The 26,524-nt window shown below is 41.6% G+C and overlaps 40 non-coding genes across 40 annotated transcripts; all 40 read right to left on the bottom strand.

Moving 5' to 3' along the window:
• Window positions 1–171: 171 nt before the first annotated feature.
• Window positions 172–243, bottom strand: trnae-uuc (transfer RNA glutamic acid (anticodon UUC)). The gene has a single exon. It is a non-coding gene; the product is annotated as a tRNA-Glu (tRNA).
• A 599-nt stretch (window positions 244–842) lies between these two features.
• trnag-ucc (transfer RNA glycine (anticodon UCC)) lies at window positions 843–914 on the bottom strand. The gene has a single exon. It is a non-coding gene; the product is annotated as a tRNA-Gly (tRNA).
• A 588-nt stretch (window positions 915–1,502) lies between these two features.
• trnae-uuc (transfer RNA glutamic acid (anticodon UUC)) lies at window positions 1,503–1,574 on the bottom strand. The gene has a single exon. It is a non-coding gene; the product is annotated as a tRNA-Glu (tRNA).
• Window positions 1,575–2,173: 599 nt separating this feature from the next.
• On the bottom strand, window positions 2,174–2,245 carry trnag-ucc (transfer RNA glycine (anticodon UCC)). The gene has a single exon. It is a non-coding gene; the product is annotated as a tRNA-Gly (tRNA).
• Window positions 2,246–2,833: 588 nt separating this feature from the next.
• On the bottom strand, window positions 2,834–2,905 carry trnae-uuc (transfer RNA glutamic acid (anticodon UUC)). Its single transcript has one exon. It is a non-coding gene; the product is annotated as a tRNA-Glu (tRNA).
• Window positions 2,906–3,504: 599 nt separating this feature from the next.
• Window positions 3,505–3,576, bottom strand: trnag-ucc (transfer RNA glycine (anticodon UCC)). The gene has a single exon. It is a non-coding gene; the product is annotated as a tRNA-Gly (tRNA).
• A 588-nt stretch (window positions 3,577–4,164) lies between these two features.
• trnae-uuc (transfer RNA glutamic acid (anticodon UUC)) lies at window positions 4,165–4,236 on the bottom strand. Its single transcript has one exon. It is a non-coding gene; the product is annotated as a tRNA-Glu (tRNA).
• A 599-nt stretch (window positions 4,237–4,835) lies between these two features.
• trnag-ucc (transfer RNA glycine (anticodon UCC)) lies at window positions 4,836–4,907 on the bottom strand. The gene has a single exon. It is a non-coding gene; the product is annotated as a tRNA-Gly (tRNA).
• Window positions 4,908–5,495: 588 nt separating this feature from the next.
• Window positions 5,496–5,567, bottom strand: trnae-uuc (transfer RNA glutamic acid (anticodon UUC)). Its single transcript has one exon. It is a non-coding gene; the product is annotated as a tRNA-Glu (tRNA).
• A 599-nt stretch (window positions 5,568–6,166) lies between these two features.
• Window positions 6,167–6,238, bottom strand: trnag-ucc (transfer RNA glycine (anticodon UCC)). Its single transcript has one exon. It is a non-coding gene; the product is annotated as a tRNA-Gly (tRNA).
• A 588-nt stretch (window positions 6,239–6,826) lies between these two features.
• trnae-uuc (transfer RNA glutamic acid (anticodon UUC)) lies at window positions 6,827–6,898 on the bottom strand. Its single transcript has one exon. It is a non-coding gene; the product is annotated as a tRNA-Glu (tRNA).
• Window positions 6,899–7,488: 590 nt separating this feature from the next.
• Window positions 7,489–7,560, bottom strand: trnag-ucc (transfer RNA glycine (anticodon UCC)). The gene has a single exon. It is a non-coding gene; the product is annotated as a tRNA-Gly (tRNA).
• Window positions 7,561–8,148: 588 nt separating this feature from the next.
• Window positions 8,149–8,220, bottom strand: trnae-uuc (transfer RNA glutamic acid (anticodon UUC)). The gene has a single exon. It is a non-coding gene; the product is annotated as a tRNA-Glu (tRNA).
• Window positions 8,221–8,819: 599 nt separating this feature from the next.
• On the bottom strand, window positions 8,820–8,891 carry trnag-ucc (transfer RNA glycine (anticodon UCC)). Its single transcript has one exon. It is a non-coding gene; the product is annotated as a tRNA-Gly (tRNA).
• Window positions 8,892–9,479: 588 nt separating this feature from the next.
• trnae-uuc (transfer RNA glutamic acid (anticodon UUC)) lies at window positions 9,480–9,551 on the bottom strand. The gene has a single exon. It is a non-coding gene; the product is annotated as a tRNA-Glu (tRNA).
• Window positions 9,552–10,150: 599 nt separating this feature from the next.
• trnag-ucc (transfer RNA glycine (anticodon UCC)) lies at window positions 10,151–10,222 on the bottom strand. Its single transcript has one exon. It is a non-coding gene; the product is annotated as a tRNA-Gly (tRNA).
• Window positions 10,223–10,810: 588 nt separating this feature from the next.
• Window positions 10,811–10,882, bottom strand: trnae-uuc (transfer RNA glutamic acid (anticodon UUC)). Its single transcript has one exon. It is a non-coding gene; the product is annotated as a tRNA-Glu (tRNA).
• Window positions 10,883–11,481: 599 nt separating this feature from the next.
• trnag-ucc (transfer RNA glycine (anticodon UCC)) lies at window positions 11,482–11,553 on the bottom strand. Its single transcript has one exon. It is a non-coding gene; the product is annotated as a tRNA-Gly (tRNA).
• Window positions 11,554–12,141: 588 nt separating this feature from the next.
• trnae-uuc (transfer RNA glutamic acid (anticodon UUC)) lies at window positions 12,142–12,213 on the bottom strand. Its single transcript has one exon. It is a non-coding gene; the product is annotated as a tRNA-Glu (tRNA).
• A 599-nt stretch (window positions 12,214–12,812) lies between these two features.
• trnag-ucc (transfer RNA glycine (anticodon UCC)) lies at window positions 12,813–12,884 on the bottom strand. The gene has a single exon. It is a non-coding gene; the product is annotated as a tRNA-Gly (tRNA).
• A 588-nt stretch (window positions 12,885–13,472) lies between these two features.
• Window positions 13,473–13,544, bottom strand: trnae-uuc (transfer RNA glutamic acid (anticodon UUC)). Its single transcript has one exon. It is a non-coding gene; the product is annotated as a tRNA-Glu (tRNA).
• Window positions 13,545–14,134: 590 nt separating this feature from the next.
• trnag-ucc (transfer RNA glycine (anticodon UCC)) lies at window positions 14,135–14,206 on the bottom strand. Its single transcript has one exon. It is a non-coding gene; the product is annotated as a tRNA-Gly (tRNA).
• A 588-nt stretch (window positions 14,207–14,794) lies between these two features.
• trnae-uuc (transfer RNA glutamic acid (anticodon UUC)) lies at window positions 14,795–14,866 on the bottom strand. Its single transcript has one exon. It is a non-coding gene; the product is annotated as a tRNA-Glu (tRNA).
• A 599-nt stretch (window positions 14,867–15,465) lies between these two features.
• On the bottom strand, window positions 15,466–15,537 carry trnag-ucc (transfer RNA glycine (anticodon UCC)). The gene has a single exon. It is a non-coding gene; the product is annotated as a tRNA-Gly (tRNA).
• Window positions 15,538–16,125: 588 nt separating this feature from the next.
• On the bottom strand, window positions 16,126–16,197 carry trnae-uuc (transfer RNA glutamic acid (anticodon UUC)). Its single transcript has one exon. It is a non-coding gene; the product is annotated as a tRNA-Glu (tRNA).
• A 599-nt stretch (window positions 16,198–16,796) lies between these two features.
• trnag-ucc (transfer RNA glycine (anticodon UCC)) lies at window positions 16,797–16,868 on the bottom strand. The gene has a single exon. It is a non-coding gene; the product is annotated as a tRNA-Gly (tRNA).
• Window positions 16,869–17,456: 588 nt separating this feature from the next.
• On the bottom strand, window positions 17,457–17,528 carry trnae-uuc (transfer RNA glutamic acid (anticodon UUC)). Its single transcript has one exon. It is a non-coding gene; the product is annotated as a tRNA-Glu (tRNA).
• Window positions 17,529–18,127: 599 nt separating this feature from the next.
• trnag-ucc (transfer RNA glycine (anticodon UCC)) lies at window positions 18,128–18,199 on the bottom strand. The gene has a single exon. It is a non-coding gene; the product is annotated as a tRNA-Gly (tRNA).
• A 588-nt stretch (window positions 18,200–18,787) lies between these two features.
• trnae-uuc (transfer RNA glutamic acid (anticodon UUC)) lies at window positions 18,788–18,859 on the bottom strand. Its single transcript has one exon. It is a non-coding gene; the product is annotated as a tRNA-Glu (tRNA).
• A 599-nt stretch (window positions 18,860–19,458) lies between these two features.
• trnag-ucc (transfer RNA glycine (anticodon UCC)) lies at window positions 19,459–19,530 on the bottom strand. The gene has a single exon. It is a non-coding gene; the product is annotated as a tRNA-Gly (tRNA).
• Window positions 19,531–20,118: 588 nt separating this feature from the next.
• On the bottom strand, window positions 20,119–20,190 carry trnae-uuc (transfer RNA glutamic acid (anticodon UUC)). The gene has a single exon. It is a non-coding gene; the product is annotated as a tRNA-Glu (tRNA).
• Window positions 20,191–20,789: 599 nt separating this feature from the next.
• On the bottom strand, window positions 20,790–20,861 carry trnag-ucc (transfer RNA glycine (anticodon UCC)). The gene has a single exon. It is a non-coding gene; the product is annotated as a tRNA-Gly (tRNA).
• Window positions 20,862–21,449: 588 nt separating this feature from the next.
• trnae-uuc (transfer RNA glutamic acid (anticodon UUC)) lies at window positions 21,450–21,521 on the bottom strand. The gene has a single exon. It is a non-coding gene; the product is annotated as a tRNA-Glu (tRNA).
• A 599-nt stretch (window positions 21,522–22,120) lies between these two features.
• On the bottom strand, window positions 22,121–22,192 carry trnag-ucc (transfer RNA glycine (anticodon UCC)). Its single transcript has one exon. It is a non-coding gene; the product is annotated as a tRNA-Gly (tRNA).
• Window positions 22,193–22,780: 588 nt separating this feature from the next.
• trnae-uuc (transfer RNA glutamic acid (anticodon UUC)) lies at window positions 22,781–22,852 on the bottom strand. Its single transcript has one exon. It is a non-coding gene; the product is annotated as a tRNA-Glu (tRNA).
• A 590-nt stretch (window positions 22,853–23,442) lies between these two features.
• Window positions 23,443–23,514, bottom strand: trnag-ucc (transfer RNA glycine (anticodon UCC)). Its single transcript has one exon. It is a non-coding gene; the product is annotated as a tRNA-Gly (tRNA).
• A 588-nt stretch (window positions 23,515–24,102) lies between these two features.
• trnae-uuc (transfer RNA glutamic acid (anticodon UUC)) lies at window positions 24,103–24,174 on the bottom strand. Its single transcript has one exon. It is a non-coding gene; the product is annotated as a tRNA-Glu (tRNA).
• A 599-nt stretch (window positions 24,175–24,773) lies between these two features.
• Window positions 24,774–24,845, bottom strand: trnag-ucc (transfer RNA glycine (anticodon UCC)). The gene has a single exon. It is a non-coding gene; the product is annotated as a tRNA-Gly (tRNA).
• Window positions 24,846–25,433: 588 nt separating this feature from the next.
• Window positions 25,434–25,505, bottom strand: trnae-uuc (transfer RNA glutamic acid (anticodon UUC)). Its single transcript has one exon. It is a non-coding gene; the product is annotated as a tRNA-Glu (tRNA).
• A 599-nt stretch (window positions 25,506–26,104) lies between these two features.
• On the bottom strand, window positions 26,105–26,176 carry trnag-ucc (transfer RNA glycine (anticodon UCC)). The gene has a single exon. It is a non-coding gene; the product is annotated as a tRNA-Gly (tRNA).
• Window positions 26,177–26,524: the final 348 nt, after the last annotated feature.

The raw sequence follows: 26,524 nt of genomic DNA, 5'->3' as shown, positions 1-26,524 counted from the left end.
GGTAGCACTGTCGCCCATACATTATGACAGATTGATGACACATGGACTTTGCATTGCAAGAATTTGTACATGACCCTTTGAAAACAGGTTGCTCAACAAAATCCTTGAGATGTTGCGAAAAGAACTGCTTTCAACCAGAGGATCATTTCATCCTCAATTAAAAATGACAAATGTAATGGCTGGGAATCAAACCCAGGTCAACTGCTTGAAAGGCAACCATGCTTACCACTGCACCACCATCACACAACTGAAAAGCAACTTTGATAAACCGCACAGTAATCCTGCAGCTTTTTCTGAAGCAGTTTTTGTTCCTTCTGATGCAATTCGACAGATTTGATGAAATGTAACATCACATGTAATGCAAGATAGACAGATAAAAGAAAGCATCGAAGGAACCAGCTAAAAATTGCAATATTTTGGTGACAATAAAATGAATTCCAGATTCACACAATGTATGTCAAGTGTCAAGTGGGGATTCCTTCAACATTCTTCCCATTTTGTGTGCCTCTGCCCACTCAGGGAGCAATTCCCCAGAATTGAACTGGAAATGACTCACTTATGTTGTTGAGGAATTTGAAACATTGCTGCTTGACTTGCAGGGCCTGAGCCCAGCTCCGACATTGATGTATTTGGTGATTGACAACTCATAGTATGAATTCAGGTAGCACTGGTGCCAGCACATTATGACAGTTTGATGACACGCAGACTTTGCATTGCAAGCATTTGTGCATGACCCTTTAAAAACAGGTTGCTCAACAAAAATCCTTGAGATGCTGCTGTGAGAACTGCTTGCAACCAGAGGCATCAGAAGTTCATTTCAACCTCAAGTAGAAATTGACAAATGTGATGGCTGGGAATCGAACCCAGGTCAACTGCTTGGAAGGCAACCATGCTTACCACTGCACCACCATCACACAGCTGAAAAGCAACTTTGATAAACCGTACAGTAATCCTGCAGCTTTTTCTGAAGCCGTTTTTGTTCCTTCTGATGCAATTCGACAGATTTAATGAAATGTAACATCACATGGAATGCAAGATAGACAGATAAAAGAAAGCATCGAAGGAACCAGCTAAAGATTGCAATATTTTGGTCACAATTAAATGAATTCCAGATTCACACAATGTATGTCAAGTGTCAGCTGGGGATTCCTTCAACATTCTTCCCATCTTGTCTGCCTCTGCCCTCTCAGGGAGCAATTCCCCAGAATTTAACTGGAAATGACTCACTGATGTTGTTAAAGAATTTGGAACACTGCTGCTTGACTTGCAGGACCTGAGCCCAGCTCCGACATTGATGTCTTTGGACACTGACAGCTCATACTACGAATTCGGGTAGCACTGTCGCCCATACATTATGACAGATTGATGACACATGGACTTTGCATTGCAAGAATTTGTACATGACCCTTTGAAAACAGGTTGCTCAACAAAATCCTTGAGATGTTGCGAAAAGAACTGCTTTCAACCAGAGGATCATTTCATCCTCAATTAAAAATGACAAATGTAATGGCTGGGAATCAAACCCAGGTCAACTGCTTGAAAGGCAACCATGCTTACCACTGCACCACCATCACACAACTGAAAAGCAACTTTGATAAACCGCACAGTAATCCTGCAGCTTTTTCTGAAGCAGTTTTTGTTCCTTCTGATGCAATTCGACAGATTTGATGAAATGTAACATCACATGTAATGCAAGATAGACAGATAAAAGAAAGCATCGAAGGAACCAGCTAAAAATTGCAATATTTTGGTGACAATAAAATGAATTCCAGATTCACACAATGTATGTCAAGTGTCAAGTGGGGATTCCTTCAACATTCTTCCCATTTTGTGTGCCTCTGCCCACTCAGGGAGCAATTCCCCAGAATTGAACTGGAAATGACTCACTTATGTTGTTGAGGAATTTGAAACACTGCTGCTTGACTTGCAGGGCCTGAGCCCAGCTCCGACATTGATGTATTTGGTGATTGACAACTCATAGTATGAATTCAGGTAGCACTGGTGCCAGCACATTATGACAGTTTGATGACACGCAGACTTTGCATTGCAAGCATTTGTGCATGACCCTTTAAAAACAGGTTGCTCAACAAAAATCCTTGAGATGCTGCTGTGAGAACTGCTTGCAACCAGAGGCATCAGAAGTTCATTTCAACCTCAAGTAGAAATTGACAAATGTGATGGCTGGGAATCGAACCCAGGTCAACTGCTTGGAAGGCAACCATGCTTACCACTGCACCACCATCACACAACTGAAAAGCAACTTTGATAAACCGCACAGTAATCCTGCAGCTTTTTCTGAAGCCGTTTTTGTTCCTTCTGATGCAATTCGACAGATTTAATGAAATGTAACATCACATGGAATGCAAGATAGACAGATAAAAGAAAGCATCGAAGGAACCAGCTAAAGATTGCAATATTTTGGTCACAATTAAATGAATTCCAGATTCACACAATGTATGTCAAGTGTCAGCTGGGGATTCCTTCAACATTCTTCCCATCTTGTCTGCCTCTGCCCTCTCAGGGAGCAATTCCCCAGAATTTAACTGGAAATGACTCACTGATGATGTTAAAGAATTTGGAACACTGCTGCTTGACTTGCAGGACCTGAGCCCAGCTCCGACATTGATGTCTTTGGACACTGACAGCTCATACTACGAATTCGGGTAGCACTGTCGCCCATACATTATGACAGATTGATGACACATGGACTTTGCATTGCAAGAATTTGTACATGACCCTTTGAAAACAGGTTGCTCAACAAAATCCTTGAGATGTTGCGAAAAGAACTGCTTTCAACCAGAGGATCATTTCATCCTCAATTAAAAATGACAAATGTAATGGCTGGGAATCAAACCCAGGTCAACTGCTTGAAAGGCAACCATGCTTACCACTGCACCACCATCACACAACTGAAAAGCAACTTTGATAAACCGCACAGTAATCCTGCAGCTTTTTCTGAAGCAGTTTTTGTTCCTTCTGATGCAATTCGACAGATTTGATGAAATGTAACATCACATGTAATGCAAGATAGACAGATAAAAGAAAGCATCGAAGGAACCAGCTAAAAATTGCAATATTTTGGTGACAATAAAATGAATTCCAGATTCACACAATGTATGTCAAGTGTCAAGTGGGGATTCCTTCAACATTCTTCCCATTTTGTGTGCCTCTGCCCACTCAGGGAGCAATTCCCCAGAATTGAACTGGAAATGACTCACTTATGTTGTTGAGGAATTTGAAACATTGCTGCTTGACTTGCAGGGCCTGAGCCCAGCTCCGACATTGATGTATTTGGTGATTGACAACTCATAGTATGAATTCAGGTAGCACTGGTGCCAGCACATTATGACAGTTTGATGACACGCAGACTTTGCATTGCAAGCATTTGTGCATGACCCTTTAAAAACAGGTTGCTCAACAAAAATCCTTGAGATGCTGCTGTGAGAACTGCTTGCAACCAGAGGCATCAGAAGTTCATTTCAACCTCAAGTAGAAATTGACAAATGTGATGGCTGGGAATCGAACCCAGGTCAACTGCTTGGAAGGCAACCATGCTTACCACTGCACCACCATCACACAGCTGAAAAGCAACTTTGATAAACCGTACAGTAATCCTGCAGCTTTTTCTGAAGCCGTTTTTGTTCCTTCTGATGCAATTCGACAGATTTAATGAAATGTAACATCACATGGAATGCAAGATAGACAGATAAAAGAAAGCATCGAAGGAACCAGCTAAAGATTGCAATATTTTGGTCACAATTAAATGAATTCCAGATTCACACAATGTATGTCAAGTGTCAGCTGGGGATTCCTTCAACATTCTTCCCATCTTGTCTGCCTCTGCCCTCTCAGGGAGCAATTCCCCAGAATTTAACTGGAAATGACTCACTGATGTTGTTAAAGAATTTGGAACACTGCTGCTTGACTTGCAGGACCTGAGCCCAGCTCCGACATTGATGTCTTTGGACACTGACAGCTCATACTACGAATTCGGGTAGCACTGTCGCCCATACATTATGACAGATTGATGACACATGGACTTTGCATTGCAAGAATTTGTACATGACCCTTTGAAAACAGGTTGCTCAACAAAATCCTTGAGATGTTGCGAAAAGAACTGCTTTCAACCAGAGGATCATTTCATCCTCAATTAAAAATGACAAATGTAATGGCTGGGAATCAAACCCAGGTCAACTGCTTGAAAGGCAACCATGCTTACCACTGCACCACCATCACACAACTGAAAAGCAACTTTGATAAACCGCACAGTAATCCTGCAGCTTTTTCTGAAGCAGTTTTTGTTCCTTCTGATGCAATTCGACAGATTTGATGAAATGTAACATCACATGGAATGCAAGATAGACAGATAAAAGAAAGCATCGAAGGAACCAGCTAAAAATTGCAATATTTTGGTGACAATAAAATGAATTCCAGATTCACACAATGTATGTCAAGTGTCAAGTGGGGATTCCTTCAACATTCTTCCCATTTTGTGTGCCTCTGCCCACTCAGGGAGCAATTCCCCAGAATTGAACTGGAAATGACTCACTTATGTTGTTGAGGAATTTGAAACATTGCTGCTTGACTTGCAGGGCCTGAGCCCAGCTCCGACATTGATGTATTTGGTGATTGACAACTCATAGTATGAATTCAGGTAGCACTGGTGCCAGCACATTATGACAGTTTGATGACACGCAGACTTTGCATTGCAAGCATTTGTGCATGACCCTTTAAAAACAGGTTGCTCAACAAAAATCCTTGAGATGCTGCTGTGAGAACTGCTTGCAACCAGAGGCATCAGAAGTTCATTTCAACCTCAAGTAGAAATTGACAAATGTGATGGCTGGGAATCGAACCCAGGTCAACTGCTTGGAAGGCAACCATGCTTACCACTGCACCACCATCACACAACTGAAAAGCAACTTTGATAAACCGCACAGTAATCCTGCAGCTTTTTCTGAAGCCGTTTTTGTTCCTTCTGATGCAATTCGACAGATTTAATGAAATGTAACATCACATGGAATGCAAGATAGACAGATAAAAGAAAGCATCGAAGGAACCAGCTAAAGATTGCAATATTTTGGTCACAATTAAATGAATTCCAGATTCACACAATGTATGTCAAGTGTCAGCTGGGGATTCCTTCAACATTCTTCCCATCTTGTCTGCCTCTGCCCTCTCAGGGAGCAATTCCCCAGAATTTAACTGGAAATGACTCACTGATGATGTTAAAGAATTTGGAACACTGCTGCTTGACTTGCAGGACCTGAGCCCAGCTCCGACATTGATGTCTTTGGACACTGACAGCTCATACTACGAATTCGGGTAGCACTGTCGCCCATACATTATGACAGATTGATGACACATGGACTTTGCATTGCAAGAATTTGTACATGACCCTTTGAAAACAGGTTGCTCAACAAAATCCTTGAGATGTTGCGAAAAGAACTGCTTTCAACCAGAGGATCATTTCATCCTCAATTAAAAATGACAAATGTAATGGCTGGGAATCAAACCCAGGTCAACTGCTTGAAAGGCAACCATGCTTACCACTGCACCACCATCACACAACTGAAAAGCAACTTTGATAAACCGCACAGTAATCCTGCAGCTTTTTCTGAAGCAGTTTTTGTTCCTTCTGATGCAATTCGACAGATTTGATGAAATGTAACATCACATGTAATGCAAGATAGACAGATAAAAGAAAGCATCGAAGGAACCAGCTAAAAATTGCAATATTTTGATGACAATAAAATGAATTCCAGATTCACACAATGTATGTCAAGTGTCAAGTGGGGATTCCTTCAACATTCTTCCCATTTTGTGTGCCTCTGCCCACTCAGGGAGCAATTCCCCAGAATTGAACTGGAAATGACTCACTTATGTTGTTGAGGAATTTGAAACATTGCTGCTTGACTTGCAGGGCCTGAGCCCAGCTCCGACATTGATGTATTTGGTGATTGACAACTCATAGTATGAATTCAGGTAGCACTGGTGCCAGCACATTATGACAGTTTGATGACACGCAGACTTTGCATTGCAAGCATTTGTGCATGACCCTTTAAAAACAGGTTGCTCAACAAAAATCCTTGAGATGCTGCTGTGAGAACTGCTTGCAACCAGAGGCATCAGAAGTTCATTTCAACCTCAAGTAGAAATTGACAAATGTGATGGCTGGGAATCGAACCCAGGTCAACTGCTTGGAAGGCAACCATGCTTACCACTGCACCACCATCACACAACTGAAAAGCAACTTTGATAAACCGCACAGTAATCCTGCAGCTTTTTCTGAAGCCGTTTTTGTTCCTTCTGATGCAATTCGACAGATTTAATGAAATGTAACATCACATGGAATGCAAGATAGACAGATAAAAGAAAGCATCGAAGGAACCAGCTAAAGATTGCAATATTTTGGTCACAATTAAATGAATTCCAGATTCACACAATGTATGTCAAGTGTCAGCTGGGGATTCCTTCAACATTCTTCCCATCTTGTCTGCCTCTGCCCTCTCAGGGAGCAATTCCCCAGAATTTAACTGGAAATGACTCACTGATGATGTTAAAGAATTTGGAACACTGCTGCTTGACTTGCAGGACCTGAGCCCAGCTCCGACATTGATGTCTTTGGACACTGACAGCTCATACTACGAATTCGGGTAGCACTGTCGCCCATACATTATGACAGATTGATGACACATGGACTTTGCATTGCAAGAATTTGTACATGACCCTTTGAAAACAGGTTGCTCAACAAAATCCTTGAGATGTTGCGAAAAGAACTGCTTTCAACCAGAGGATCATTTCATCCTCAATTAAAAATGACAAATGTAATGGCTGGGAATCAAACCCAGGTCAACTGCTTGAAAGGCAACCATGCTTACCACTGCACCACCATCACACAACTGAAAAGCAACTTTGATAAACCGCACAGTAATCCTGCAGCTTTTTCTGAAGCAGTTTTTGTTCCTTCTGATGCAATTCGACAGATTTGATGAAATGTAACATCACATGTAATGCAAGATAGACAGATAAAAGAAAGCATCGAAGGAACCAGCTAAAAATTGCAATATTTTGGTGACAATAAAATGAATTCCAGATTCACACAATGTATGTCAAGTGTCAAGTGGGGATTCCTTCAACATTCTTCCCATTTTGTGTGCCTCTGCCCACTCAGGGAGCAATTCCCCAGAATTGAACTGGAAATGACTCACTTATGTTGTTGAGGAATTTGAAACATTGCTGCTTGACTTGCAGGGCCTGAGCCCAGCTCCGACATTGATGTATTTGGTGATTGACAACTCATAGTATGAATTCAGGTAGCACTGGTGCCAGCACATTATGACAGTTTGATGACACGCAGACTTTGCATTGCAAGCATTTGTGCATGACCCTTTAAAAACAGGTTGCTCAACAAAAATCCTTGAGATGCTGCTGTGAGAACTGCTTGCAACCAGAAGTTCATTTCAACCTCAAGTAGAAATTGACAAATGTGATGGCTGGGAATCGAACCCAGGTCAACTGCTTGGAAGGCAACCATGCTTACCACTGCACCACCATCACACAGCTGAAAAGCAACTTTGATAAACCGTACAGTAATCCTGCAGCTTTTTCTGAAGCCGTTTTTGTTCCTTCTGATGCAATTCGACAGATTTAATGAAATGTAACATCACATGGAATGCAAGATAGACAGATAAAAGAAAGCATCGAAGGAACCAGCTAAAGATTGCAATATTTTGGTCACAATTAAATGAATTCCAGATTCACACAATGTATGTCAAGTGTCAGCTGGGGATTCCTTCAACATTCTTCCCATCTTGTCTGCCTCTGCCCTCTCAGGGAGCAATTCCCCAGAATTTAACTGGAAATGACTCACTGATGTTGTTAAAGAATTTGGAACACTGCTGCTTGACTTGCAGGACCTGAGCCCAGCTCCGACATTGATGTCTTTGGACACTGACAGCTCATACTACGAATTCGGGTAGCACTGTCGCCCATACATTATGACAGATTGATGACACATGGACTTTGCATTGCAAGAATTTGTACATGACCCTTTGAAAACAGGTTGCTCAACAAAATCCTTGAGATGTTGCGAAAAGAACTGCTTTCAACCAGAGGATCATTTCATCCTCAATTAAAAATGACAAATGTAATGGCTGGGAATCAAACCCAGGTCAACTGCTTGAAAGGCAACCATGCTTACCACTGCACCACCATCACACAACTGAAAAGCAACTTTGATAAACCGCACAGTAATCCTGCAGCTTTTTCTGAAGCAGTTTTTGTTCCTTCTGATGCAATTCGACAGATTTGATGAAATGTAACATCACATGTAATGCAAGATAGACAGATAAAAGAAAGCATCGAAGGAACCAGCTAAAAATTGCAATATTTTGGTGACAATAAAATGAATTCCAGATTCACACAATGTATGTCAAGTGTCAAGTGGGGATTCCTTCAACATTCTTCCCATTTTGTGTGCCTCTGCCCACTCAGGGAGCAATTCCCCAGAATTGAACTGGAAATGACTCACTTATGTTGTTGAGGAATTTGAAACATTGCTGCTTGACTTGCAGGGCCTGAGCCCAGCTCCGACATTGATGTATTTGGTGATTGACAACTCATAGTATGAATTCAGGTAGCACTGGTGCCAGCACATTATGACAGTTTGATGACACGCAGACTTTGCATTGCAAGCATTTGTGCATGACCCTTTAAAAACAGGTTGCTCAACAAAAATCCTTGAGATGCTGCTGTGAGAACTGCTTGCAACCAGAGGCATCAGAAGTTCATTTCAACCTCAAGTAGAAATTGACAAATGTGATGGCTGGGAATCGAACCCAGGTCAACTGCTTGGAAGGCAACCATGCTTACCACTGCACCACCATCACACAGCTGAAAAGCAACTTTGATAAACCGTACAGTAATCCTGCAGCTTTTTCTGAAGCCGTTTTTGTTCCTTCTGATGCAATTCGACAGATTTAATGAAATGTAACATCACATGGAATGCAAGATAGACAGATAAAAGAAAGCATCGAAGGAACCAGCTAAAGATTGCAATATTTTGGTCACAATTAAATGAATTCCAGATTCACACAATGTATGTCAAGTGTCAGCTGGGGATTCCTTCAACATTCTTCCCATCTTGTCTGCCTCTGCCCTCTCAGGGAGCAATTCCCCAGAATTTAACTGGAAATGACTCACTGATGTTGTTAAAGAATTTGGAACACTGCTGCTTGACTTGCAGGACCTGAGCCCAGCTCCGACATTGATGTCTTTGGACACTGACAGCTCATACTACGAATTCGGGTAGCACTGTCGCCCATACATTATGACAGATTGATGACACATGGACTTTGCATTGCAAGAATTTGTACATGACCCTTTGAAAACAGGTTGCTCAACAAAATCCTTGAGATGTTGCGAAAAGAACTGCTTTCAACCAGAGGATCATTTCATCCTCAATTAAAAATGACAAATGTAATGGCTGGGAATCAAACCCAGGTCAACTGCTTGAAAGGCAACCATGCTTACCACTGCACCACCATCACACAACTGAAAAGCAATTTTGATAAACCGCACAGTAATCCTGCAGCTTTTTCTGAAGCAGTTTTTGTTCCTTCTGATGCAATTCGACAGATTTGATGAAATGTAACATCACATGTAATGCAAGATAGACAGATAAAAGAAAGCATCGAAGGAACCAGCTAAAAATTGCAATATTTTGGTGACAATAAAATGAATTCCAGATTCACACAATGTATGTCAAGTGTCAAGTGGGGATTCCTTCAACATTCTTCCCATTTTGTGTGCCTCTGCCCACTCAGGGAGCAATTCCCCAGAATTGAACTGGAAATGACTCACTTATGTTGTTGAGGAATTTGAAACATTGCTGCTTGACTTGCAGGGCCTGAGCCCAGCTCCGACATTGATGTATTTGGTGATTGACAACTCATAGTATGAATTCAGGTAGCACTGGTGCCAGCACATTATGACAGTTTGATGACACGCAGACTTTGCATTGCAAGCATTTGTGCATGACCCTTTAAAAACAGGTTGCTCAACAAAAATCCTTGAGATGCTGCTGTGAGAACTGCTTGCAACCAGAGGCATCAGAAGTTCATTTCAACCTCAAGTAGAAATTGACAAATGTGATGGCTGGGAATCGAACCCAGGTCAACTGCTTGGAAGGCAACCATGCTTACCACTGCACCACCATCACACAGCTGAAAAGCAACTTTGATAAACCGTACAGTAATCCTGCAGCTTTTTCTGAAGCCGTTTTTGTTCCTTCTGATGCAATTCGACAGATTTAATGAAATGTAACATCACATGGAATGCAAGATAGACAGATAAAAGAAAGCATCGAAGGAACCAGCTAAAGATTGCAATATTTTGGTCACAATTAAATGAATTCCAGATTCACACAATGTATGTCAAGTGTCAGCTGGGGATTCCTTCAACATTCTTCCCATCTTGTCTGCCTCTGCCCTCTCAGGGAGCAATTCCCCAGAATTTAACTGGAAATGACTCACTGATGTTGTTAAAGAATTTGGAACACTGCTGCTTGACTTGCAGGACCTGAGCCCAGCTCCGACATTGATGTCTTTGGACACTGACAGCTCATACTACGAATTCGGGTAGCACTGTCGCCCATACATTATGACAGATTGATGACACATGGACTTTGCATTGCAAGAATTTGTACATGACCCTTTGAAAACAGGTTGCTCAACAAAATCCTTGAGATGTTGCGAAAAGAACTGCTTTCAACCAGAGGATCATTTCATCCTCAATTAAAAATGACAAATGTAATGGCTGGGAATCAAACCCAGGTCAACTGCTTGAAAGGCAACCATGCTTACCACTGCACCACCATCACACAACTGAAAAGCAACTTTGATAAACCGCACAGTAATCCTGCAGCTTTTTCTGAAGCAGTTTTTGTTCCTTCTGATGCAATTCGACAGATTTGATGAAATGTAACATCACATGTAATGCAAGATAGACAGATAAAAGAAAGCATCGAAGGAACCAGCTAAAAATTGCAATATTTTGGTGACAATAAAATGAATTCCAGATTCACACAATGTATGTCAAGTGTCAAGTGGGGATTCCTTCAACATTCTTCCCATTTTGTGTGCCTCTGCCCACTCAGGGAGCAATTCCCCAGAATTGAACTGGAAATGACTCACTTATGTTGTTGAGGAATTTGAAACATTGCTGCTTGACTTGCAGGGCCTGAGCCCAGCTCCGACATTGATGTATTTGGTGATTGACAACTCATAGTATGAATTCAGGTAGCACTGGTGCCAGCACATTATGACAGTTTGATGACACGCAGACTTTGCATTGCAAGCATTTGTGCATGACCCTTTAAAAACAGGTTGCTCAACAAAAATCCTTGAGATGCTGCTGTGAGAACTGCTTGCAACCAGAGGCATCAGAAGTTCATTTCAACCTCAAGTAGAAATTGACAAATGTGATGGCTGGGAATCGAACCCAGGTCAACTGCTTGGAAGGCAACCATGCTTACCACTGCACCACCATCACACAACTGAAAAGCAACTTTGATAAACCGCACAGTAATCCTGCAGCTTTTTCTGAAGCCGTTTTTGTTCCTTCTGATGCAATTCGACAGATTTAATGAAATGTAACATCACATGGAATGCAAGATAGACAGATAAAAGAAAGCATCGAAGGAACCAGCTAAAGATTGCAATATTTTGGTCACAATTAAATGAATTCCAGATTCACACAATGTATGTCAAGTGTCAGCTGGGGATTCCTTCAACATTCTTCCCATCTTGTCTGCCTCTGCCCTCTCAGGGAGCAATTCCCCAGAATTTAACTGGAAATGACTCACTGATGATGTTAAAGAATTTGGAACACTGCTGCTTGACTTGCAGGACCTGAGCCCAGCTCCGACATTGATGTCTTTGGACACTGACAGCTCATACTACGAATTCGGGTAGCACTGTCGCCCATACATTATGACAGATTGATGACACATGGACTTTGCATTGCAAGAATTTGTACATGACCCTTTGAAAACAGGTTGCTCAACAAAATCCTTGAGATGTTGCGAAAAGAACTGCTTTCAACCAGAGGATCATTTCATCCTCAATTAAAAATGACAAATGTAATGGCTGGGAATCAAACCCAGGTCAACTGCTTGAAAGGCAACCATGCTTACCACTGCACCACCATCACACAACTGAAAAGCAACTTTGATAAACCGCACAGTAATCCTGCAGCTTTTTCTGAAGCAGTTTTTGTTCCTTCTGATGCAATTCGACAGATTTGATGAAATGTAACATCACATGTAATGCAAGATAGACAGATAAAAGAAAGCATCGAAGGAACCAGCTAAAAATTGCAATATTTTGATGACAATAAAATGAATTCCAGATTCACACAATGTATGTCAAGTGTCAAGTGGGGATTCCTTCAACATTCTTCCCATTTTGTGTGCCTCTGCCCACTCAGGGAGCAATTCCCCAGAATTGAACTGGAAATGACTCACTTATGTTGTTGAGGAATTTGAAACATTGCTGCTTGACTTGCAGGGCCTGAGCCCAGCTCCGACATTGATGTATTTGGTGATTGACAACTCATAGTATGAATTCAGGTAGCACTGGTGCCAGCACATTATGACAGTTTGATGACACGCAGACTTTGCATTGCAAGCATTTGTGCATGACCCTTTAAAAACAGGTTGCTCAACAAAAATCCTTGAGATGCTGCTGTGAGAACTGCTTGCAACCAGAGGCATCAGAAGTTCATTTCAACCTCAAGTAGAAATTGACAAATGTGATGGCTGGGAATCGAACCCAGGTCAACTGCTTGGAAGGCAACCATGCTTACCACTGCACCACCATCACACAACTGAAAAGCAACTTTGATAAACCGCACAGTAATCCTGCAGCTTTTTCTGAAGCCGTTTTTGTTCCTTCTGATGCAATTCGACAGATTTAATGAAATGTAACATCACATGGAATGCAAGATAGACAGATAAAAGAAAGCATCGAAGGAACCAGCTAAAGATTGCAATATTTTGGTCACAATTAAATGAATTCCAGATTCACACAATGTATGTCAAGTGTCAGCTGGGGATTCCTTCAACATTCTTCCCATCTTGTCTGCCTCTGCCCTCTCAGGGAGCAATTCCCCAGAATTTAACTGGAAATGACTCACTGATGATGTTAAAGAATTTGGAACACTGCTGCTTGACTTGCAGGACCTGAGCCCAGCTCCGACATTGATGTCTTTGGACACTGACAGCTCATACTACGAATTCGGGTAGCACTGTCGCCCATACATTATGACAGATTGATGACACATGGACTTTGCATTGCAAGAATTTGTACATGACCCTTTGAAAACAGGTTGCTCAACAAAATCCTTGAGATGTTGCGAAAAGAACTGCTTTCAACCAGAGGATCATTTCATCCTCAATTAAAAATGACAAATGTAATGGCTGGGAATCAAACCCAGGTCAACTGCTTGAAAGGCAACCATGCTTACCACTGCACCACCATCACACAACTGAAAAGCAACTTTGATAAACCGCACAGTAATCCTGCAGCTTTTTCTGAAGCAGTTTTTGTTCCTTCTGATGCAATTCGACAGATTTGATGAAATGTAACATCACATGTAATGCAAGATAGACAGATAAAAGAAAGCATCGAAGGAACCAGCTAAAAATTGCAATATTTTGGTGACAATAAAATGAATTCCAGATTCACACAATGTATGTCAAGTGTCAAGTGGGGATTCCTTCAACATTCTTCCCATTTTGTGTGCCTCTGCCCACTCAGGGAGCAATTCCCCAGAATTGAACTGGAAATGACTCACTTATGTTGTTGAGGAATTTGAAACATTGCTGCTTGACTTGCAGGGCCTGAGCCCAGCTCCGACATTGATGTATTTGGTGATTGACAACTCATAGTATGAATTCAGGTAGCACTGGTGCCAGCACATTATGACAGTTTGATGACACGCAGACTTTGCATTGCAAGCATTTGTGCATGACCCTTTAAAAACAGGTTGCTCAACAAAAATCCTTGAGATGCTGCTGTGAGAACTGCTTGCAACCAGAAGTTCATTTCAACCTCAAGTAGAAATTGACAAATGTGATGGCTGGGAATCGAACCCAGGTCAACTGCTTGGAAGGCAACCATGCTTACCACTGCACCACCATCACACAGCTGAAAAGCAACTTTGATAAACCGTACAGTAATCCTGCAGCTTTTTCTGAAGCCGTTTTTGTTCCTTCTGATGCAATTCGACAGATTTAATGAAATGTAACATCACATGGAATGCAAGATAGACAGATAAAAGAAAGCATCGAAGGAACCAGCTAAAGATTGCAATATTTTGGTCACAATTAAATGAATTCCAGATTCACACAATGTATGTCAAGTGTCAGCTGGGGATTCCTTCAACATTCTTCCCATCTTGTCTGCCTCTGCCCTCTCAGGGAGCAATTCCCCAGAATTTAACTGGAAATGACTCACTGATGTTGTTAAAGAATTTGGAACACTGCTGCTTGACTTGCAGGACCTGAGCCCAGCTCCGACATTGATGTCTTTGGACACTGACAGCTCATACTACGAATTCGGGTAGCACTGTCGCCCATACATTATGACAGATTGATGACACATGGACTTTGCATTGCAAGAATTTGTACATGACCCTTTGAAAACAGGTTGCTCAACAAAATCCTTGAGATGTTGCGAAAAGAACTGCTTTCAACCAGAGGATCATTTCATCCTCAATTAAAAATGACAAATGTAATGGCTGGGAATCAAACCCAGGTCAACTGCTTGAAAGGCAACCATGCTTACCACTGCACCACCATCACACAACTGAAAAGCAACTTTGATAAACCGCACAGTAATCCTGCAGCTTTTTCTGAAGCAGTTTTTGTTCCTTCTGATGCAATTCGACAGATTTGATGAAATGTAACATCACATGTAATGCAAGATAGACAGATAAAAGAAAGCATCGAAGGAACCAGCTAAAAATTGCAATATTTTGGTGACAATAAAATGAATTCCAGATTCACACAATGTATGTCAAGTGTCAAGTGGGGATTCCTTCAACATTCTTCCCATTTTGTGTGCCTCTGCCCACTCAGGGAGCAATTCCCCAGAATTGAACTGGAAATGACTCACTTATGTTGTTGAGGAATTTGAAACATTGCTGCTTGACTTGCAGGGCCTGAGCCCAGCTCCGACATTGATGTATTTGGTGATTGACAACTCATAGTATGAATTCAGGTAGCACTGGTGCCAGCACATTATGACAGTTTGATGACACGCAGACTTTGCATTGCAAGCATTTGTGCATGACCCTTTAAAAACAGGTTGCTCAACAAAAATCCTTGAGATGCTGCTGTGAGAACTGCTTGCAACCAGAGGCATCAGAAGTTCATTTCAACCTCAAGTAGAAATTGACAAATGTGATGGCTGGGAATCGAACCCAGGTCAACTGCTTGGAAGGCAACCATGCTTACCACTGCACCACCATCACACAGCTGAAAAGCAACTTTGATAAACCGTACAGTAATCCTGCAGCTTTTTCTGAAGCCGTTTTTGTTCCTTCTGATGCAATTCGACAGATTTAATGAAATGTAACATCACATGGAATGCAAGATAGACAGATAAAAGAAAGCATCGAAGGAACCAGCTAAAGATTGCAATATTTTGGTCACAATTAAATGAATTCCAGATTCACACAATGTATGTCAAGTGTCAGCTGGGGATTCCTTCAACATTCTTCCCATCTTGTCTGCCTCTGCCCTCTCAGGGAGCAATTCCCCAGAATTTAACTGGAAATGACTCACTGATGTTGTTAAAGAATTTGGAACACTGCTGCTTGACTTGCAGGACCTGAGCCCAGCTCCGACATTGATGTCTTTGGACACTGACAGCTCATACTACGAATTCGGGTAGCACTGTCGCCCATACATTATGACAGATTGATGACACATGGACTTTGCATTGCAAGAATTTGTACATGACCCTTTGAAAACAGGTTGCTCAACAAAATCCTTGAGATGTTGCGAAAAGAACTGCTTTCAACCAGAGGATCATTTCATCCTCAATTAAAAATGACAAATGTAATGGCTGGGAATCAAACCCAGGTCAACTGCTTGAAAGGCAACCATGCTTACCACTGCACCACCATCACACAACTGAAAAGCAATTTTGATAAACCGCACAGTAATCCTGCAGCTTTTTCTGAAGCAGTTTTTGTTCCTTCTGATGCAATTCGACAGATTTGATGAAATGTAACATCACATGTAATGCAAGATAGACAGATAAAAGAAAGCATCGAAGGAACCAGCTAAAAATTGCAATATTTTGGTGACAATAAAATGAATTCCAGATTCACACAATGTATGTCAAGTGTCAAGTGGGGATTCCTTCAACATTCTTCCCATTTTGTGTGCCTCTGCCCACTCAGGGAGCAATTCCCCAGAATTGAACTGGAAATGACTCACTTATGTTGTTGAGGAATTTGAAACATTGCTGCTTGACTTGCAGGGCCTGAGCCCAGCTCCGACATTGATGTATTTGGTGATTGACAACTCATAGTATGAATTCAGGTAGCACTGGTGCCAGCACATTATGACAGTTTGATGACACGCAGACTTTGCATTGCAAGCATTTGTGCATGACCCTTTAAAAACAGGTTGCTCAACAAAAATCCTTGAGATGCTGCTGTGAGAACTGCTTGCAACCAGAGGCATCAGAAGTTCATTTCAACCTCAAGTAGAAATTGACAAATGTGATGGCTGGGAATCGAACCCAGGTCAACTGCTTGGAAGGCAACCATGCTTACCACTGCACCACCATCACACAGCTGAAAAGCAACTTTGATAAACCGTACAGTAATCCTGCAGCTTTTTCTGAAGCCGTTTTTGTTCCTTCTGATGCAATTCGACAGATTTAATGAAATGTAACATCACATGGAATGCAAGATAGACAGATAAAAGAAAGCATCGAAGGAACCAGCTAAAGATTGCAATATTTTGGTCACAATTAAATGAATTCCAGATTCACACAATGTATGTCAAGTGTCAGCTGGGGATTCCTTCAACATTCTTCCCATCTTGTCTGCCTCTGCCCTCTCAGGGAGCAATTCCCCAGAATTTAACTGGAAATGACTCACTGATGTTGTTAAAGAATTTGGAACACTGCTGCTTGACTTGCAGGACCTGAGCCCAGCTCCGACATTGATGTCTTTGGACACTGACAGCTCATACTACGAATTCGGGTAGCACTGTCGCCCATACATTATGACAGATTGATGACACATGGACTTTGCATTGCAAGAATTTGTACATGACCCTTTGAAAACAGGTTGCTCAACAAAATCCTTGAGATGTTGCGAAAAGAACTGCTTTCAACCAGAGGATCATTTCATCCTCAATTAAAAATGACAAATGTAATGGCTGGGAATCAAACCCAGGTCAACTGCTTGAAAGGCAACCATGCTTACCACTGCACCACCATCACACAACTGAAAAGCAACTTTGATAAACCGCACAGTAATCCTGCAGCTTTTTCTGAAGCAGTTTTTGTTCCTTCTGATGCAATTCGACAGATTTGATGAAATGTAACATCACATGTAATGCAAGATAGACAGATAAAAGAAAGCATCGAAGGAACCAGCTAAAAATTGCAATATTTTGGTGACAATAAAATGAATTCCAGATTCACACAATGTATGTCAAGTGTCAAGTGGGGATTCCTTCAACATTCTTCCCATTTTGTGTGCCTCTGCCCACTCAGGGAGCAATTCCCCAGAATTGAACTGGAAATGACTCACTTATGTTGTTGAGGAATTTGAAACATTGCTGCTTGACTTGCAGGGCCTGAGCCCAGCTCCGACATTGATGTATTTGGTGATTGACAACTCATAGTATGAATTCAGGTAGCACTGGTGCCAGCACATTATGACAGTTTGATGACACGCAGACTTTGCATTGCAAGCATTTGTGCATGACCCTTTAAAAACAGGTTGCTCAACAAAAATCCTTGAGATGCTGCTGTGAGAACTGCTTGCAACCAGAGGCATCAGAAGTTCATTTCAACCTCAAGTAGAAATTGACAAATGTGATGGCTGGGAATCGAACCCAGGTCAACTGCTTGGAAGGCAACCATGCTTACCACTGCACCACCATCACACAACTGAAAAGCAACTTTGATAAACCGCACAGTAATCCTGCAGCTTTTTCTGAAGCCGTTTTTGTTCCTTCTGATGCAATTCGACAGATTTAATGAAATGTAACATCACATGGAATGCAAGATAGACAGATAAAAGAAAGCATCGAAGGAACCAGCTAAAGATTGCAATATTTTGGTCACAATTAAATGAATTCCAGATTCACACAATGTATGTCAAGTGTCAGCTGGGGATTCCTTCAACATTCTTCCCATCTTGTCTGCCTCTGCCCTCTCAGGGAGCAATTCCCCAGAATTTAACTGGAAATGACTCACTGATGATGTTAAAGAATTTGGAACACTGCTGCTTGACTTGCAGGACCTGAGCCCAGCTCCGACATTGATGTCTTTGGACACTGACAGCTCATACTACGAATTCGGGTAGCACTGTCGCCCATACATTATGACAGATTGATGACACATGGACTTTGCATTGCAAGAATTTGTACATGACCCTTTGAAAACAGGTTGCTCAACAAAATCCTTGAGATGTTGCGAAAAGAACTGCTTTCAACCAGAGGATCATTTCATCCTCAATTAAAAATGACAAATGTAATGGCTGGGAATCAAACCCAGGTCAACTGCTTGAAAGGCAACCATGCTTACCACTGCACCACCATCACACAACTGAAAAGCAACTTTGATAAACCGCACAGTAATCCTGCAGCTTTTTCTGAAGCAGTTTTTGTTCCTTCTGATGCAATTCGACAGATTTGATGAAATGTAACATCACATGTAATGCAAGATAGACAGATAAAAGAAAGCATCGAAGGAACCAGCTAAAAATTGCAATATTTTGGTGACAATAAAATGAATTCCAGATTCACACAATGTATGTCAAGTGTCAAGTGGGGATTCCTTCAACATTCTTCCCATTTTGTGTGCCTCTGCCCACTCAGGGAGCAATTCCCCAGAATTGAACTGGAAATGACTCACTTATGTTGTTGAGGAATTTGAAACATTGCTGCTTGACTTGCAGGGCCTGAGCCCAGCTCCGACATTGATGTATTTGGTGATTGACAACTCATAGTATGAATTCAGGTAGCACTGGTGCCAGCACATTATGACAGTTTGATGACACGCAGACTTTGCATTGCAAGCATTTGTGCATGACCCTTTAAAAACAGGTTGCTCAACAAAAATCCTTGAGATGCTGCTGTGAGAACTGCTTGCAACCAGAGGCATCAGAAGTTCATTTCAACCTCAAGTAGAAATTGACAAATGTGATGGCTGGGAATCGAACCCAGGTCAACTGCTTGGAAGGCAACCATGCTTACCACTGCACCACCATCACACAGCTGAAAAGCAACTTTGATAAACCGTACAGTAATCCTGCAGCTTTTTCTGAAGCCGTTTTTGTTCCTTCTGATGCAATTCGACAGATTTAATGAAATGTAACATCACATGGAATGCAAGATAGACAGATAAAAGAAAGCATCGAAGGAACCAGCTAAAGATTGCAATATTTTGGTCACAATTAAATGAATTCCAGATTCACACAATGTATGTCAAGTGTCAGCTGGGGATTCCTTCAACATTCTTCCCATCTTGTCTGCCTCTGCCCTCTCAGGGAGCAATTCCCCAGAATTTAACTGGAAATGACTCACTGATGTTGTTAAAGAATTTGGAACACTGCTGCTTGACTTGCAGGACCTGAGCCCAGCTCCGACATTGATGTCTTTGGACACTGACAGCTCATACTACGAATTCGGGTAGCACTGTCGCCCATACATTATGACAGATTGATGACACATGGACTTTGCATTGCAAGAATTTGTACATGACCCTTTGAAAACAGGTTGCTCAACAAAATCCTTGAGATGTTGCGAAAAGAACTGCTTTCAACCAGAGGATCATTTCATCCTCAATTAAAAATGACAAATGTAATGGCTGGGAATCAAACCCAGGTCAACTGCTTGAAAGGCAACCATGCTTACCACTGCACCACCATCACACAACTGAAAAGCAACTTTGATAAACCGCACAGTAATCCTGCAGCTTTTTCTGAAGCAGTTTTTGTTCCTTCTGATGCAATTCGACAGATTTGATGAAATGTAACATCACATGGAATGCAAGATAGACAGATAAAAGAAAGCATCGAAGGAACCAGCTAAAAATTGCAATATTTTGGTGACAATAAAATGAATTCCAGATTCACACAATGTATGTCAAGTGTCAAGTGGGGATTCCTTCAACATTCTTCCCATTTTGTGTGCCTCTGCCCACTCAGGGAGCAATTCCCCAGAATTGAACTGGAAATGACTCACTTATGTTGTTGAGGAATTTGAAACATTGCTGCTTGACTTGCAGGGCCTGAGCCCAGCTCCGACATTGATGTATTTGGTGATTGACAACTCATAGTATGAATTCAGGTAGCACTGGTGCCAGCACATTATGACAGTTTGATGACACGCAGACTTTGCATTGCAAGCATTTGTGCATGACCCTTTAAAAACAGGTTGCTCAACAAAAATCCTTGAGATGCTGCTGTGAGAACTGCTTGCAACCAGAGGCATCAGAAGTTCATTTCAACCTCAAGTAGAAATTGACAAATGTGATGGCTGGGAATCGAACCCAGGTCAACTGCTTGGAAGGCAACCATGCTTACCACTGCACCACCATCACACAACTGAAAAGCAACTTTGATAAACCGCACAGTAATCCTGCAGCTTTTTCTGAAGCCGTTTTTGTTCCTTCTGATGCAATTCGACAGATTTAATGAAATGTAACATCACATGGAATGCAAGATAGACAGATAAAAGAAAGCATCGAAGGAACCAGCTAAAGATTGCAATATTTTGGTCACAATTAAATGAATTCCAGATTCACACAATGTATGTCAAGTGTCAGCTGGGGATTCCTTCAACATTCTTCCCATCTTGTCTGCCTCTGCCCTCTCAGGGAGCAATTCCCCAGAATTTAACTGGAAATGACTCACTGATGATGTTAAAGAATTTGGAACACTGCTGCTTGACTTGCAGGACCTGAGCCCAGCTCCGACATTGATGTCTTTGGACACTGACAGCTCATACTACGAATTCGGGTAGCACTGTCGCCCATACATTATGACAGATTGATGACACATGGACTTTGCATTGCAAGAATTTGTACATGACCCTTTGAAAACAGGTTGCTCAACAAAATCCTTGAGATGTTGCGAAAAGAACTGCTTTCAACCAGAGGATCATTTCATCCTCAATTAAAAATGACAAATGTAATGGCTGGGAATCAAACCCAGGTCAACTGCTTGAAAGGCAACCATGCTTACCACTGCACCACCATCACACAACTGAAAAGCAACTTTGATAAACCGCACAGTAATCCTGCAGCTTTTTCTGAAGCAGTTTTTGTTCCTTCTGATGCAATTCGACAGATTTGATGAAATGTAACATCACATGTAATGCAAGATAGACAGATAAAAGAAAGCATCGAAGGAACCAGCTAAAAATTGCAATATTTTGATGACAATAAAATGAATTCCAGATTCACACAATGTATGTCAAGTGTCAAGTGGGGATTCCTTCAACATTCTTCCCATTTTGTGTGCCTCTGCCCACTCAGGGAGCAATTCCCCAGAATTGAACTGGAAATGACTCACTTATGTTGTTGAGGAATTTGAAACATTGCTGCTTGACTTGCAGGGCCTGAGCCCAGCTCCGACATTGATGTATTTGGTGATTGACAACTCATAGTATGAATTCAGGTAGCACTGGTGCCAGCACATTATGACAGTTTGATGACACGCAGACTTTGCATTGCAAGCATTTGTGCATGACCCTTTAAAAACAGGTTGCTCAACAAAAATCCTTGAGATGCTGCTGTGAGAACTGCTTGCAACCAGAGGCATCAGAAGTTCATTTCAACCTCAAGTAGAAATTGACAAATGTGATGGCTGGGAATCGAACCCAGGTCAACTGCTTGGAAGGCAACCATGCTTACCACTGCACCACCATCACACAACTGAAAAGCAACTTTGATAAACCGCACAGTAATCCTGCAGCTTTTTCTGAAGCCGTTTTTGTTCCTTCTGATGCAATTCGACAGATTTAATGAAATGTAACATCACATGGAATGCAAGATAGACAGATAAAAGAAAGCATCGAAGGAACCAGCTAAAGATTGCAATATTTTGGTCACAATTAAATGAATTCCAGATTCACACAATGTATGTCAAGTGTCAGCTGGGGATTCCTTCAACATTCTTCCCATCTTGTCTGCCTCTGCCCTCTCAGGGAGCAATTCCCCAGAATTTAACTGGAAATGACTCACTGATGATGTTAAAGAATTTGGAACACTGCTGCTTGACTTGCAGGACCTGAGCCCAGCTCCGACATTGATGTCTTTGGACACTGACAGCTCATACTACGAATTCGGGTAGCACTGTCGCCCATACATTATGACAGATTGATGACACATGGACTTTGCATTGCAAGAATTTGTACATGACCCTTTGAAAACAGGTTGCTCAACAAAATCCTTGAGATGTTGCGAAAAGAACTGCTTTCAACCAGAGGATCATTTCATCCTCAATTAAAAATGACAAATGTAATGGCTGGGAATCAAACCCAGGTCAACTGCTTGAAAGGCAACCATGCTTACCACTGCACCACCATCACACAACTGAAAAGCAACTTTGATAAACCGCACAGTAATCCTGCAGCTTTTTCTGAAGCAGTTTTTGTTCCTTCTGATGCAATTCGACAGATTTGATGAAATGTAACATCACATGTAATGCAAGATAGACAGATAAAAGAAAGCATCGAAGGAACCAGCTAAAAATTGCAATATTTTGGTGACAATAAAATGAATTCCAGATTCACACAATGTATGTCAAGTGTCAAGTGGGGATTCCTTCAACATTCTTCCCATTTTGTGTGCCTCTGCCCACTCAGGGAGCAATTCCCCAGAATTGAACTGGAAATGACTCACTTATGTTGTTGAGGAATTTGAAACATTGCTGCTTGACTTGCAGGGCCTGAGCCCAGCTCCGACATTGATGTATTTGGTGATTGACAACTCATAGTATGAATTCAGGTAGCACTGGTGCCAGCACATTATGACAGTTTGATGACACGCAGACTTTGCATTGCAAGCATTTGTGCATGACCCTTTAAAAACAGGTTGCTCAACAAAAATCCTTGAGATGCTGCTGTGAGAACTGCTTGCAACCAGAAGTTCATTTCAACCTCAAGTAGAAATTGACAAATGTGATGGCTGGGAATCGAACCCAGGTCAACTGCTTGGAAGGCAACCATGCTTACCACTGCACCACCATCACACAGCTGAAAAGCAACTTTGATAAACCGTACAGTAATCCTGCAGCTTTTTCTGAAGCCGTTTTTGTTCCTTCTGATGCAATTCGACAGATTTAATGAAATGTAACATCACATGGAATGCAAGATAGACAGATAAAAGAAAGCATCGAAGGAACCAGCTAAAGATTGCAATATTTTGGTCACAATTAAATGAATTCCAGATTCACACAATGTATGTCAAGTGTCAGCTGGGGATTCCTTCAACATTCTTCCCATCTTGTCTGCCTCTGCCCTCTCAGGGAGCAATTCCCCAGAATTTAACTGGAAATGACTCACTGATGTTGTTAAAGAATTTGGAACACTGCTGCTTGACTTGCAGGACCTGAGCCCAGCTCCGACATTGATGTCTTTGGACACTGACAGCTCATACTACGAATTCGGGTAGCACTGTCGCCCATACATTATGACAGATTGATGACACATGGACTTTGCATTGCAAGAATTTGTACATGACCCTTTGAAAACAGGTTGCTCAACAAAATCCTTGAGATGTTGCGAAAAGAACTGCTTTCAACCAGAGGATCATTTCATCCTCAATTAAAAATGACAAATGTAATGGCTGGGAATCAAACCCAGGTCAACTGCTTGAAAGGCAACCATGCTTACCACTGCACCACCATCACACAACTGAAAAGCAACTTTGATAAACCGCACAGTAATCCTGCAGCTTTTTCTGAAGCAGTTTTTGTTCCTTCTGATGCAATTCGACAGATTTGATGAAATGTAACATCACATGTAATGCAAGATAGACAGATAAAAGAAAGCATCGAAGGAACCAGCTAAAAATTGCAATATTTTGGTGACAATAAAATGAATTCCAGATTCACACAATGTATGTCAAGTGTCAAGTGGGGATTCCTTCAACATTCTTCCCATTTTGTGTGCCTCTGCCCACTCAGGGAGCAATTCCCCAGAATTGAACTGGAAATGACTCACTTATGTTGTTGAGGAATTTGAAACATTGCTGCTTGACTTGCAGGGCCTGAGCCCAGCTCCGACATTGATGTATTTGGTGATTGACAACTCATAGTATGAATTCAGGTAGCACTGGTGCCAGCACATTATGACAGTTTGATGACACGCAGACTTTGCATTGCAAGCATTTGTGCATGACCCTTTAAAAACAGGTTGCTCAACAAAAATCCTTGAGATGCTGCTGTGAGAACTGCTTGCAACCAGAGGCATCAGAAGTTCATTTCAACCTCAAGTAGAAATTGACAAATGTGATGGCTGGGAATCGAACCCAGGTCAACTGCTTGGAAGGCAACCATGCTTACCACTGCACCACCATCACACAGCTGAAAAGCAACTTTGATAAACCGTACAGTAATCCTGCAGCTTTTTCTGAAGCCGTTTTTGTTCCTTCTGATGCAATTCGACAGATTTAATGAAATGTAACATCACATGGAATGCAAGATAGACAGATAAAAGAAAGCATCGAAGGAACCAGCTAAAGATTGCAATATTTTGGTCACAATTAAATGAATTCCAGATTCACACAATGTATGTCAAGTGTCAGCTGGGGATTCCTTCAACATTCTTCCCATCTTGTCTGCCTCTGCCCTCTCAGGGAGCAATTCCCCAGAATTTAACTGGAAATGACTCACTGATGTTGTTAAAGAATTTGGAACACTGCTGCTTGACTTGCAGGACCTGAGCCCAGCTCCGACATTGATGTCTTTGGACACTGACAGCTCATACTACGAATTCGGGTAGCACTGTCGCCCATACATTATGACAGATTGATGACACATGGACTTTGCATTGCAAGAATTTGTACATGACCCTTTGAAAACAGGTTGCTCAACAAAATCCTTGAGATGTTGCGAAAAGAACTGCTTTCAACCAGAGGATCATTTCATCCTCAATTAAAAATGACAAATGTAATGGCTGGGAATCAAACCCAGGTCAACTGCTTGAAAGGCAACCATGCTTACCACTGCACCACCATCACACAACTGAAAAGCAATTTTGATAAACCGCACAGTAATCCTGCAGCTTTTTCTGAAGCAGTTTTTGTTCCTTCTGATGCAATTCGACAGATTTGATGAAATGTAACATCACATGTAATGCAAGATAGACAGATAAAAGAAAGCATCGAAGGAACCAGCTAAAAATTGCAATATTTTGGTGACAATAAAATGAATTCCAGATTCACACAATGTATGTCAAGTGTCAAGTGGGGATTCCTTCAACATTCTTCCCATTTTGTGTGCCTCTGCCCACTCAGGGAGCAATTCCCCAGAATTGAACTGGAAATGACTCACTTATGTTGTTGAGGAATTTGAAACATTGCTGCTTGACTTGCAGGGCCTGAGCCCAGCTCCGACATTGATGTATTTGGTGATTGACAACTCATAGTATGAATTCAGGTAGCACTGGTGCCAGCACATTATGACAGTTTGATGACACGCAGACTTTGCATTGCAAGCATTTGTGCATGACCCTTTAAAAACAGGTTGCTCAACAAAAATCCTTGAGATGCTGCTGTGAGAACTGCTTGCAACCAGAGGCATCAGAAGTTCATTTCAACCTCAAGTAGAAATTGACAAATGTGATGGCTGGGAATCGAACCCAGGTCAACTGCTTGGAAGGCAACCATGCTTACCACTGCACCACCATCACACAGCTGAAAAGCAACTTTGATAAACCGTACAGTAATCCTGCAGCTTTTTCTGAAGCCGTTTTTGTTCCTTCTGATGCAATTCGACAGATTTAATGAAATGTAACATCACATGGAATGCAAGATAGACAGATAAAAGAAAGCATCGAAGGAACCAGCTAAAGATTGCAATATTTTGGTCACAATTAAATGAATTCCAGATTCACACAATGTATGTCAAGTGTCAGCTGGGGATTCCTTCAACATTCTTCCCATCTTGTCTGCCTCTGCCCTCTCAGGGAGCAATTCCCCAGAATTTAACTGGAAATGACTCACTGATGTTGTTAAAGAATTTGGAACACTGCTGCTTG

Source organism: Pristiophorus japonicus, chromosome 19 (genome assembly GCF_044704955.1).
Source record: "Pristiophorus japonicus isolate sPriJap1 chromosome 19, sPriJap1.hap1, whole genome shotgun sequence".
Taxonomy (NCBI): Eukaryota; Metazoa; Chordata; class Chondrichthyes; family Pristiophoridae; genus Pristiophorus; species Pristiophorus japonicus.
The sequence above is the reverse complement of the archived record's forward strand: the minus strand, read 5'-3'. Positions and strand labels throughout refer to the sequence as shown.